This window comes from Drosophila mojavensis, unplaced genomic scaffold, assembly GCF_018153725.1.
Source record: "Drosophila mojavensis isolate 15081-1352.22 unplaced genomic scaffold, ASM1815372v1 contig_82, whole genome shotgun sequence".
Lineage (NCBI taxonomy): Eukaryota > Metazoa > Arthropoda > Insecta > Diptera > Drosophilidae > Drosophila > Drosophila mojavensis.
In genome coordinates this window covers 276,736-288,947 of record NW_025318908.1, presented here as the reverse complement: position 1 = coordinate 288,947, position 12,212 = coordinate 276,736, and the positions used below count along the sequence as shown (strand labels likewise).

The 12,212-nt window shown below is 37.5% G+C and overlaps 1 protein-coding gene across 1 annotated transcript in view; it reads right to left on the bottom strand.

Moving 5' to 3' along the window:
- The window catches only part of LOC6581109 (protein slit), a 61,739-nt gene extending 50,160 nt beyond the window's left edge, over positions 1-11,579 (bottom strand). The window contains exon 1 of the mRNA XM_032730477.2: positions 10,946-11,579. The gene's annotated coding sequence lies outside the window, so the exon portion shown is untranslated. The remainder of the gene's footprint in view (positions 1-10,945) is intronic.
- Positions 11,580-12,212: the final 633 nt, after the last annotated feature.

The following is a 12,212-nucleotide window of genomic DNA, read 5'->3' as shown; positions in this document are numbered from 1 at the left end:
ATCTCAGTTAGCCCACCACATACTGTTCTCCCACTCTATCAGCGAACACCGTAGCGACAACAAATCGCTGTGGATTTTTATGAGTTTCCTCAACCCAACCTTCACCCGCTCATCAAACCCTGCCAGAGACCCCGCCCCTGCCCAGATAAATTCCTTGTGCCCTTTCCTCTGGCAATATTTGTCTTCTGACAGGCAGCAAACAGATTGTATTTGCCCCGTAACACGTCTGGGGTTTTTGCATCTGATCCAGCTCTCATACATATATGTATTCTCAAGTCCAAATTGGTGGTAGAACGGAGGCTGGCCGATGGGAAGGGAGCCAGCCACGGAGAGAGAGGGAGTGGCTGCAGTGCGTGCGGCCGCAATAATTGTGCTGAATCCATTTGGGCGTGCCGTGGCGGCAGTAATTTAATTTAAACGACACTTCACTTGCTATTTTAAGTTGGGAATTAAAAAAACCAAAATCGAAAACGGAAAAAGGAACCCCTGATCGTACTTTCGCCATTCCTACGCCCCTAACGCATGCCAACTCTGATTGAGTGACAATTGCGCCGTCGAGACAAAGTCTAATGAGACACGATTTAACGTTGCATTTACGGATACTTTGGCGAGGCGCATCCGACATTTGTAATAACTATTGCAAAGTGAACCGGAAACATCAGCCGGGTCATTCATTCACCAAAGGGCACATACGCACACTCACTCACACGCATATGTGTGTCTGTGTAAATATCTAGGTTGTGCCTCCACCTATTTGCTTTTGGCTTTTATTGCACCGGGCATTGGGCAGCGGGCATTGGATTGAAGCATAGCACCCTAGACCCAAATATATATAAACAACCACCGCGTGACACTGAGATCCGGTGTTGGAGGGCAATGCGCCCTTTAACTTCAATCGTTGGTGAGCACCTCCAGTGTCGTTATACCGTGGAAACGTTTAAGTAGGTAAAGTAGAGCATGATCAAATTCCAACAAAATCTAAAGCGAAAAACTATTTAAAACTCAAAAATATTCAAAATGAAACAAAAAATACAAATTCTTACGATTTCATACAAGTTTTTATACTACCAAAATTATAATACTATTATAATTGGTAGTAGAATTTTGTAGTCTTTTTAATTCGCATACAAAATCATTCATAGTTCATATATTATGATACCACGTTTATCGATATACCTCGATAAATATCAGTTTTCAGAATATTCCTTCTCTTTCTGTTTCTCTTAACATAGGGTATCTACAAGTCAATCAATTATATGTTTCTAGTAATACTAGTTTTGTTTTAAGGTTGATTGGTTCAAGTCGCTGCGGTTTTCCATAGTTTTTTTCCACCTTATCAGAGACCCCAAAAGACCGTGTTAAAGATAAGCTGCGAGCTTTCATTCTTAGTTCTACTAACACTGAACACAAACACACACATACATAATTTATTATTATTGATTTCAGGAGGGGAACTCTCCGATAAAGTGCATAGAAATTACACCCCATGGAGAATTTCATATTGCTCACGTTATTTCCGGTATATTTATTTACTTTTCTTCTTTTTTCCATTTTGGGCGAGTTTCGACTATTCGAAATGTGTCGACATTTGCCTGGGAAACATTTTTTTTGATAAGCTCACAGCTACGATTAGACTTACCAATCAGGGCAAATAAATATATATATATGTATAAATATATATAGGTAGGTAAGTAGTTGACAGTGCACTTTGGGAAATATCCACGAAACTGTGGCTACAGTTTGGATATGAATGCAATTGGCTAAAAGCCAAATGTGCGAGAGATCATGAAATGACATTTTGATGGGAACAAGGGATAATAAAAAGCTTTACGAGTATGTGAATGTGGAAACAGGAACATTTAAAGCATATGAATTCATCTGACACGAGAATCACATAATTATATAAAGTTAATTTAAAGAAGTAAATTTATTGATAAATGAAACATCAAATATTATCTGCATTACGAAACAAAGTTTAAAAACTAAACATTAAAAATGTTAAAATAATATAAAAATGATAAAAAATAAAATAAAATAAAAGAAACAAAGACTAAAATTGAGCTGTTATATTTATATAAGGAAAGTTGACGCCATGGAAACACTGATGAACCTAAAATCATCTGGCTAAACATTTTTTAGATGATGAAATTATACATAAAAATGGGAATAATATTTCTAAAAAATGCAATAAAAACAAGTAAGAAAGCTCTAGTCGAGACTACTCGACTACGAGATCCCCTGAACCCTTGGAGTAATAGCTATTTCAATAATTTTTCGCGTCTTTCAGCTTACACAAGAAACACGCACACACACACACACACACACACACACACACACACACACACACACACACGCACACGCACGCACGCACAGACACACACATACACAAACAATTACATACATATACACACACAGGCATAAACACGCATGGGCGGCAGTGAGCGCTTACTATGAGAACTTAATTGCTTAATAACTTTTTTTGTGGACGTACGATCTTCATGAAACCTTTAGATTATGATAACAACATAGATATGCATGTATTTGCCAAAGCACAAGTCTCTAGTATTTGAAATACGCTTTTTACAAAAGTGATGGTGAGGGGGTGAATTTAGAGGTGGGGGGTAAATTTTAACAAAAACCGAAATTGTATAAATTGCATATAAGCATACATTAAAAATTTGGAGACTCTAGCAATAAAGGTGTAGAAGATATAATTTTATAACTGGTTTTCGATAAGGTTTTTTATCGATAAAAAAAGATCGGGATGAGTTATCGAATTTTAATGATAAACTTGATATGCGCGCTGTAATTACGGACATTTTAAAAAAAATTTGAAGTCTCTAGCTCTTATATCTTCTGAAATCGACGCGTTCATACATACGGACAGACGGACAGACGGACGGACGGACAGACGGACAGACGGACAGACAGACGGACAGGGCCAAATCAACTCAGCTCGTCGCCCTGATCAAGAATATATATACTTTGTGGGGTCTGCCACGCCTCCTTCTGCCTGTTACATACATTTCAACAAAACCATTATACCCTGATTTCCCATTGAAAATGGGTTCAGGGTATAATAATCAAAGATAATAAAAAGAACAGAACATCACAACATAAAATTGAATAAGAATGTGGCGGTCGGGCGCTATCGGCTGCATATAATATTGGGAAAATCGGAACACTTTGTAAAAAGTGGCCGATGAATGCACGGACTCTGCACAAAGCCAATATACTCATTTCACTTCGTGAATGAGTATAAAACATGAAAATCCATTAGACAAAATATTTACGATATTTGAGCAGAGCAAAACATGACAGTTATGCCAGATACGGAGTCGTAAGCTTACATGATCAAGCTCTCTGATCTGGGCTGATGGCATTTAAAGAGTTCTGAGCCACTTTTCGCCGTTAAGCCTCAAGAACTTTCACTGTTAACTGTTGAAGGAAATGTGCCTAGATTCGTGAGCCATTGAATAATATTTTCTTAATTGTGCATTGAAAGCAGTTTTTGGCTGACAATTTATGTGCGCTTTCAATTTTAATTGTGTAAATAAACAACTATTAGCGGCACCGAAATGCGACATAATTGTGCTGTAATCCTAACTAATGAACCGACACAAAATACAAAGTCTTCCATAGAAATGCAAATGCAAAGCCTCAACATCGACCACCAGGTGTTGAGTGTCTCACGGTGCCTCTGCTTTGGCTTCAACAACCTACGAGTCACCTTCTCTGCGTCCAGCTCATATTCTCCCCTCTCCCATCGCTCCTATCCGCCTCTTCTCTGCACTCTCCACTCTCCTCTGGCATTAACAAATAAATAGAAACATTTTGTGGGCCAGTGTATTAAAATGCAAATCAAACAAGCCCGTAAAATTGAAAATATTTAATTAAAACGCCGCGACATATTCGAAAATTGGGCACAAGTTCTCAAAAATCTTGTTGGACGCTTTCCACGCTTTCATTTGGGGCCTCCAGTTCAAGACGTGGGCCGTCGATTTTTTATCTTATTCGCCTTCGTTGTTGTTGCTCTTCTTCTTCTTCTACTACTTTGTTATGCTTCATTTTTCTGTGTAGCTTACTGCTTAAATATTTGGCTACAAAGCCCTTCTTTCATCGAGTAATTTATTCAGATGCCTGCAGCTTTTCAATACTCTATACGATAAGTTCAATTTCGTCGTCATCATCAAATTGTTTACCTTATCGACATCATTATTCACTTTTGGAATACGAAATATTTTTACAAAGTTGCTATTAAATCGGAATTCAAAATGTTAAATTTAATTATTTTTTAAATTATAATATTTCATCGATTCAATTACGCTTTAAATAAAATTTGTTTAAGAATAGTCCAATAAAATTATTTTTGTTAAACTGTAAATAAATAAATCTGTCCTCTACAAATTTCCCAAGGTATGCGCCTGTTAGAGTATTCCAGCTGCATTATTTTATCATTTGCTTTTATTGTGATTGGACTGTTTCTGTGTAGGCAATGATGAGGCAGCTGGAGACACCAACAACAACAATGGCAATAGCAACAAGAGCAGCTCAGATGGCGACAATGTGACAACAACAACAATGACAGCAACAGCAACAATAACAACAACAATATCGGCTGAGAAAATAGTCGGGCGTTTTATTGCAGCATCACGTCTACCGGATGCCTGTAATATATCAAAACCAGAGAGCTCGAGTCCGACTCCCAGTTCGAGTCCGAGTCCGAGTTCGAGACTTGAAACTGAATCAGAGACTCGGTAGAGTGAGGATTGGGAATTGGGCATGGCTCTCAGACTACATTTTAATAATTCCGCCAATGCCCTAAGCTCAGACGGATGGACATTCACCTACACACAAACACAACAAATGACAACAATAACAATAGGGTATTCAGCTCGTTCACCACCCCTGCCCCTGTCCCCTGACCCGTCTCCAGCTCGCCTTCGGCTTTAGGCAATTGCAATCGGTGGACACTTTGTCTGGGCAACGTCTCTGCAACTGCCAGTCAGAGTTTGTGTCATTTGTGTGCAGCGGGGCATAGAAATTTACGTATTCCCCCAGTCCCTCCCGCCGTCAGCGACTAACCAGCCATCCAGCCATTCATCCGTCCGGCACATTCTATAGGTCCATCCAACATTCACTCAGAAGCGCACAGCATTCACCACACGTCCAAGCGTCCAATCGTCCAATCGTCCAACGTCGCCGTTAATTATGGGAAGATTTTAACGTACAAATGAGTTGAGGAACTTTTTGTCAGCCTAATGATGGGCAGCGCCTCAATGGTGCTCTGCAATGCTTGGTTAGCTACCAAATTTATAGAGCAGCTTCGCCAGGGTGGGTTGAGCCTCAGAAGAATGCAAATGGTGGAGGAAGTATAAATATGTACAAGAAGAAGAAGGGAATAAAAACGAAACGTAAATTGGTTTATTACATTTTTTCATTAGGCTAGAAAAGCTTGAGAAAACAAGTGGAAGTTCACACAGGGGAAACTTTTATACCGGCATATACCCTGTAACCAAGTCTGCATGTTTCTTTTTGCTTATAGCTATAATAGACAGATTGTACAATATTATATCAATATACAATTTATTTAACTTGTAGTGGACAATAGGACTTCCAAACCGAAAAACAATATAAATTGAAGGAACCGAAGGAAACTACGCACAATAAATATATATTTATATACTTATAGGATTTCTATAGTATATATATATATATATATATATATATATATATATACTTCTAGCCTCTGCCATACCCATAGGCAACAGGGTATAATGAGGCGTGGAGTGAAGAGAAAAAATGTTTGGAGAGTGGGCGCGGGTGCGGAAGAGCGTGACGCTCTCGTCGCCGTGGCCGTCGCCCAAATCAACGACAATCAAATAAAGTTTAAATACATATTTTTATTTCATTACACACTTGAAGACCCATAGCCAAAACTGAAGGCAGGAGACTGAGGGTGCTTCGCCCATTGTTGCCCCCTGTCTTGAGATTTTCAACGTCCAATGTTAATAATGATGATTATGATGATAATAATAATGATGATGACGGTGAAGAGAATGATGCGACTACGACTGCCGCAGATTTAACGACGACTGGCACTGAGGCTCAGTCTCGACATGCGAGTCTCGAGTCTCGATTCGCAATTCCCGAGTCTGTGGCCAAGCCAAGTGCTAACGATTTGGCAATGGCCACGACGATGTCAGATGAGAGCAACAACAACAAGGAAATCCCTATCCCAGCAAAGCGTCGAAGTAACACTTAATATATATATATATATATATATATATATATATGTATGTATTTCTACATATGTATTCATTTCTGCAGACTGCAACAGTTGCACTAATTGGAGATGGGCGAGTGATAAAGATCGTGATCTCAAGCGAATAGTTTTAATCTAAAAGAATCGAAGCGTGAAATGGTTGGAAATTGTATATAATATAACTATTTCATACATCAAATTAGTGATCTTAGTTTAAGCATGGCACTATTGTGCCAAGATTTTAATTAGGCTTATTATATAAAAAAGTTATTATCTTTCAATATCCTATTCACCAGGATTTAATTCTTTTATTTTCTTATTTCTTATCTTTATATATGCAAATGAACATTTATATTTAGATTCATATTACGAGTGAAAAAAAAAAAAAACAATTTAAATGAAGCCTTTGCTTTCATATAATATCAATTATTAGAAAATAAATATTAATGAGCTTTCTCTTAATCTTAAAGTTAAGAATAAGAATACTAATAAGCTACTTTTATACCCGAAAGCTTTACCATGATTTATAATATATTACTAATATAATATTAGTCTTAAGTAGCATTTAGCTTCATTATTATTAATCGAAAATAATATTTAGTCTCAAAATCTTCTTCAATATGCTGACCATTGCGCATATATATATATATATATATACATGTACCTAAGTTATAAATAACAATTTGGCTAAGGCACAAGCTGTTGTGTGTGTAATTTGTTAACATAAATATCAATTATTTTGCAATGGGATTTTCGTGCGGGCAGCTCGCCAGATTAGTGCGTCACGTGCCCATCTCTAGTAGGCAATGGCGAATTGTGGCTACAGGTTTGCTACTCCACTCTACTCTACTCTTCTCATCTCTGTCTTTCTCTCTCTCTCTTTCCACTTCTCGTCTCTTTTTTTTTTTGGCATTAACTTTAGCTGGTGCTGTGACTGACCAAAGCGATGGACTCAACGGGAGTCTCGGGACTAGCCTCTGACACCGACACCACGAGACGTTGCAACAACAATAACAACAACAGCAGCGGCTACAACAACAATGTAACTTGCTGTTTGTATAAATTCTCGCCTTTCATTTTGGCGAGTAGTCACGATTTATGCGAAATCATTATAGGCGAGTTTTTAGTATTTACGACGCGACTTTTATCTGCAGCCCAAGGAAGAAGACACTTCACAGACAACCACAACAATATTATATATATAAATACATATACATATATGTGTGAGTTTATATATATGTATATATGCTGTGTACACTATAATTGCAGTTGAGTCAATTAAATACATAGATTGCGGCATGTCGATAAGGCATTAACCTTCCCCACGGCTCAAGCATTTCGTTTCTTTCTTCCCTCTCTATCCCTCTCTTCCCCTCCCCCTTCCCCTCTCTCACCCTCTTCCACAGAATGCCAGGTCATTTCACTTAGTCAAAAAATGAGGGATAAGAAAGAAAGGCCCAGTCGCTGCCGCAGTTTAAATAGCGCAACAATTTATGAAGACATGAAATAACTTTGATGTTTAGTTGCTGCACTAGAGTTGGTCGTTGGGTCTTCATGGAAAGCCATTTTCTATCTCTCTATTCGCATTTCCCCTTTTCTCTCATGACTTGCAAAAGCCCGGAGAAAAAAGTGGCAATTTGTAATTGTGTTAACCAAAAAAAGGTAAATAAAACGAGACAACACGGAAATGATTGAATTGTAGATAACTTGATGATTGTCTTTCATGTTGAAGTTTTCGAGTCTTATGCTAAAACCCTTCAGAAAACGGCAGGTAGAATATCTGCTGAAGGTAAAGATAGATATCTCTAAAGAGGAAACACTTCAGACAAAGCTTGACACAGTAAACGCTGACTACGCAAACCAATAATAAGTTGATACATCAACAATTATATATACACATTTATGCTATATACAAATCATTTTTAAAGTATAACATACATACGCCTCTTGGATCCAAAAACCTGAATGATAAACTCAATACTTCTCAAACAATTTCAAACGAATATTACTATAAATGTATATTATTATTAATTTGGATGTCGATATTGAAATTTGATCCAACATTAGTGCTCTGTGTATATCATAAGATAGATATAACATATCAAATGTTTTAATAAATTTTTAATTTTATAATTTAGTTCTTTTTTAGCGCATCCTTCATGCAATATACATATTGTATTTTATTGCTTTTCTAAACTCTTTTCGGTTTTGGCTATTTAAAAAAAATCATCATAATTTCAATTTTTGTTATAATTCACCCCCACCCCTAAATTTGTAAAAGGCGTATTTCAAATTGAAATGCATGTATTTGACAAAGCTCAAGTCTCTAATGCTCTGCATTTCAATGATATACTCAGGTGATCTCGTAGTCGAGCTATTTTATCAAGGACGACATTTTTTGCACATTTCTTGTTAATTGAATAGGAGAAAAATTGCTGAGTACTTAAGAGGATTTTTTGGGGTCACTGGCAGGGCTCATTTGCTGACCAAGTTTTGCCACCTGAGAGCTAGAGACAAGACTTTCACTACAACAACTACAGCTACATCTGAAAGAAATAACAAAAAGTAGAGAAGGCTAACCTTAATTCCACAAAAGAAAAACACTTCACACCCTGCCGGGCAGTCAGTCAGTTGGAGACTTAGCATTAACATTAACATTAACATCACCATCAACGGAATGTATGTGTGTGTGAGTTCGTGTGTGTGAATAATCAACACTTTTATGTGATCCAAATCCAATTCACAACTAATTACAAGCAAAGTCGAAGCGCTCACAATTAACGACAGCATTAAAAGGCGCGTTGAAAACACAAATGAGCCGATTGCGATGCAATGCGATTTCGATAGTTTATTTAGTTACTATCGAAATGAGGAAAGGGAGAGGAGAAGTGGGCTGTAGCCCAGACGAAGGCTGGCCAGATAATCGATTGGTTTATTGCTCTGCTTTTCCTCTTCGCACTCGGATTAGATAACATCGTTCAATCGATTGCACTACATTCCAGATTAATTCAATGGACACGCATACATAAGAAGGTCCCCAAACACCATGAATAGAGACAGTCGTTGCCCGGACTCTAATCGAAATTGCGACTAGCAAATTGGTTTTTCCGGTAAACCTGTTGAAAATTACCGCAGAGCTCCGTCCAGGCGGCAGAATTCAGGCACTAGAGATGAGCGATATATAAACAATTGAATGCGGTTAAAGTAAATGATATTCGGTATGGACCAAATAGAAAAACTTCTTGATAAAGTGTAATAAACCCAAATTACTCACTAAACAACGCCATATCTAGTCAAACAATAAAAAAAAAAAATAAAAAAATATACATACATACATATATATATATTTATATTTAAAATATTAAATTTAATTTTTCTTAATTAATTTAATACAAATATTAGTTTTTCATTACTATTATGTCCTTATTTTCCGAGGTTTAGTATTTTTTTTAATTTGTTGTCGATTAGAAGATCACATTGGTAAGGAAGCAATATAGCAAGAGATTAACCAGTGCACACAGATTGTGGTCTGCCTGCATGTGTGTGTGTATGTGCGGAAATTAAGCATGTATTTGTGAGCATAAGTAGTTTTGTTTATTTACACTTGTTTCCGTCATTCGTCGGCGTCTAAGCTTTAGTGTGTAGTTTTAAGTAAGCGATTAGTGCGTCAAATGAAATGGTGTGGGAGAGACAATAAAAATTTGTCAGTTGACAAGAACTAGAACAGAAACAAAACAAAATGAATTCAAACAAATAAGACATTCGAAGCATGCTTAAGTGGGCAGAGGCCCCTTCTCCTTTAATGTATTGGAAGTAACGGCCAAATCAACGAGTGACACAATCATGACACATACATACACAAACTCGAATAGAGAGGCTGATAGGCACTCAATGATTGTTATTAGTACATTTGCCTTCGAGTATGTACATCTAATTTGCCGTTGATGTGTGCATTAAGTTTTGTATTTGTATTGGTGAGCACACAAATTGTCGTAAAACATTAGTGTCCCCCGAGATTAGAGAGAGATAGAGCAAAAAGGCTGGCTCATCGTCCTTTTATTTGACATAGGCAATATTTATTGCGAATTCATTTTAATGCAGAGAAAGAAAACTAAACGCACACATAAACATACATGCACACTCACACACATACGTTCTCTGGTCTGACAAAGCAAAATGCCGAAATACGCCATCAAAATAAATAAAAACAAGACACACACACTCTCACACGCATGCATAAGCAGCGACGCAAAAGCTGCGAATTTCAGTAGCACAGCACTCGGCGCTGAGTGTAACAGAGTGAGAAAATCAGCATACGTAAAAGATAGAGCGAGAGAACGGCACAGCATGAGAGAGCGCAGCAGCGGCAGCGGCAGAGGGTTAGTTTAGCGTCCCACCCAAACGTGCCGAAATCCTTTGTGTATTGTGTGCGTGCGTCTCTCTTTCTCTTTCCCTCTCACTCTCTCTCTCTCTCTCTCTCTCTCCCTCTCTTTTTTCTCTCTGTCACTCACTGCAAGTTTGTTTGTCAACTAGCCAAACGGCGACATAAAAATGCGAATACAAAAAACTACTACAAATTGCTGTTGTTGTTATTATTGTGTCTGCTTCTCTCTATTGCTTTTGCTCTGCTTTAACACCTACAAATGGAGTCTGAACAAACGCAAAGATGGCCACACTTACCGATTAGTCGTGCAAAGTCTATGTAAATAAAAGCGCCGCTAATCCAAAAGTGTTTCCAAACTGCACAAAATTATGACACACACATGAACGCATATACATTGATAGCAGGCAGACACCGTTATAAACACATTCAAAATGCTGTCTGCACTTGCAGAAATTTAGGTAATTATTTATATTTGTATTTGTATTGCGCTTCTATATTTCCATTTATATATTGCTTTTTTATTTTGTTTTTGCTGCGCGTCGCGAACGAAATTCAGGAATTTCAAGTGGAAATCTTGTTTGAGCACTTTTTTGACGACGAAGTCGACCTGCGATTTCGACTGAGACTGCGACAGCGACTGCGACGGCGGCGTCGACGATTGGGTTGTTGTTAGCGGCAATGCTACCAAAAACGTTTTTGCACAACAAACAACAGAATTTAGTGTTTAATTGAGTTGCATTTAAAACCCGTGCGCTCCTTTATTAAATACATTCAAGCTGGGTTTCATTCACAAAAGCTTGCCGTTTGGCCCGTTTAAAAGTTTTTATTTTTCGTTTTCAATTTCATTTAATTTCGATTCTTTGCACTTAAGCCTCGTATGTGGTTTAAACTCGCTCACAACCGTGTAAACGACCGAACGCTTCAACGACTAATTCCACAATAACAAGATGTTTACAGCTGCTATAATCACGTTTAACAGATGCTGTTAAAGTTGGAGAGAGAAGTACGTTGTTGAGAGCGAAAAAACGCGCGCGCTGTCAAAAATAAGAGCGAACAGCGGAACATTCTGCTCAATTTTTACATACAGCAACATTCAGTCACCCTGTATGCGCTCTAGCAACATGTAAACTGTTGATAAAATTCAAGCAACTGTTAAGAGGTGAACCTCACTGTTACCGTAGATTTCTGACATTCACAATAGAGGATATTGCTGCCACCTTGTCGGTAATCCCATAAAGTAAAATGTAATTCAAGCAACGTTGACTAAATCAAATGTTTTACTAATTTAAACTTAAATAATAATTATAATTTCTGCTCTAGATCAATATTAATAATAATTTTTTACAGCTTTATTACATACCGTGGGATTTATTTTTCAATTCGACACCCTGGCAACTCTAATTGGCGGGAACGTGACTATTTAAAATTATTGAGCATTAGGTAAAGAAAAGTATTAAAATGACAGTCAAAAACAAAAAATTGTAGGTAAATTTTGCTGACACGCATGCTAAGGATATTCCTCTTGAACTTGCAACGTACGACTTCCTCTTCATCTTTTCTACT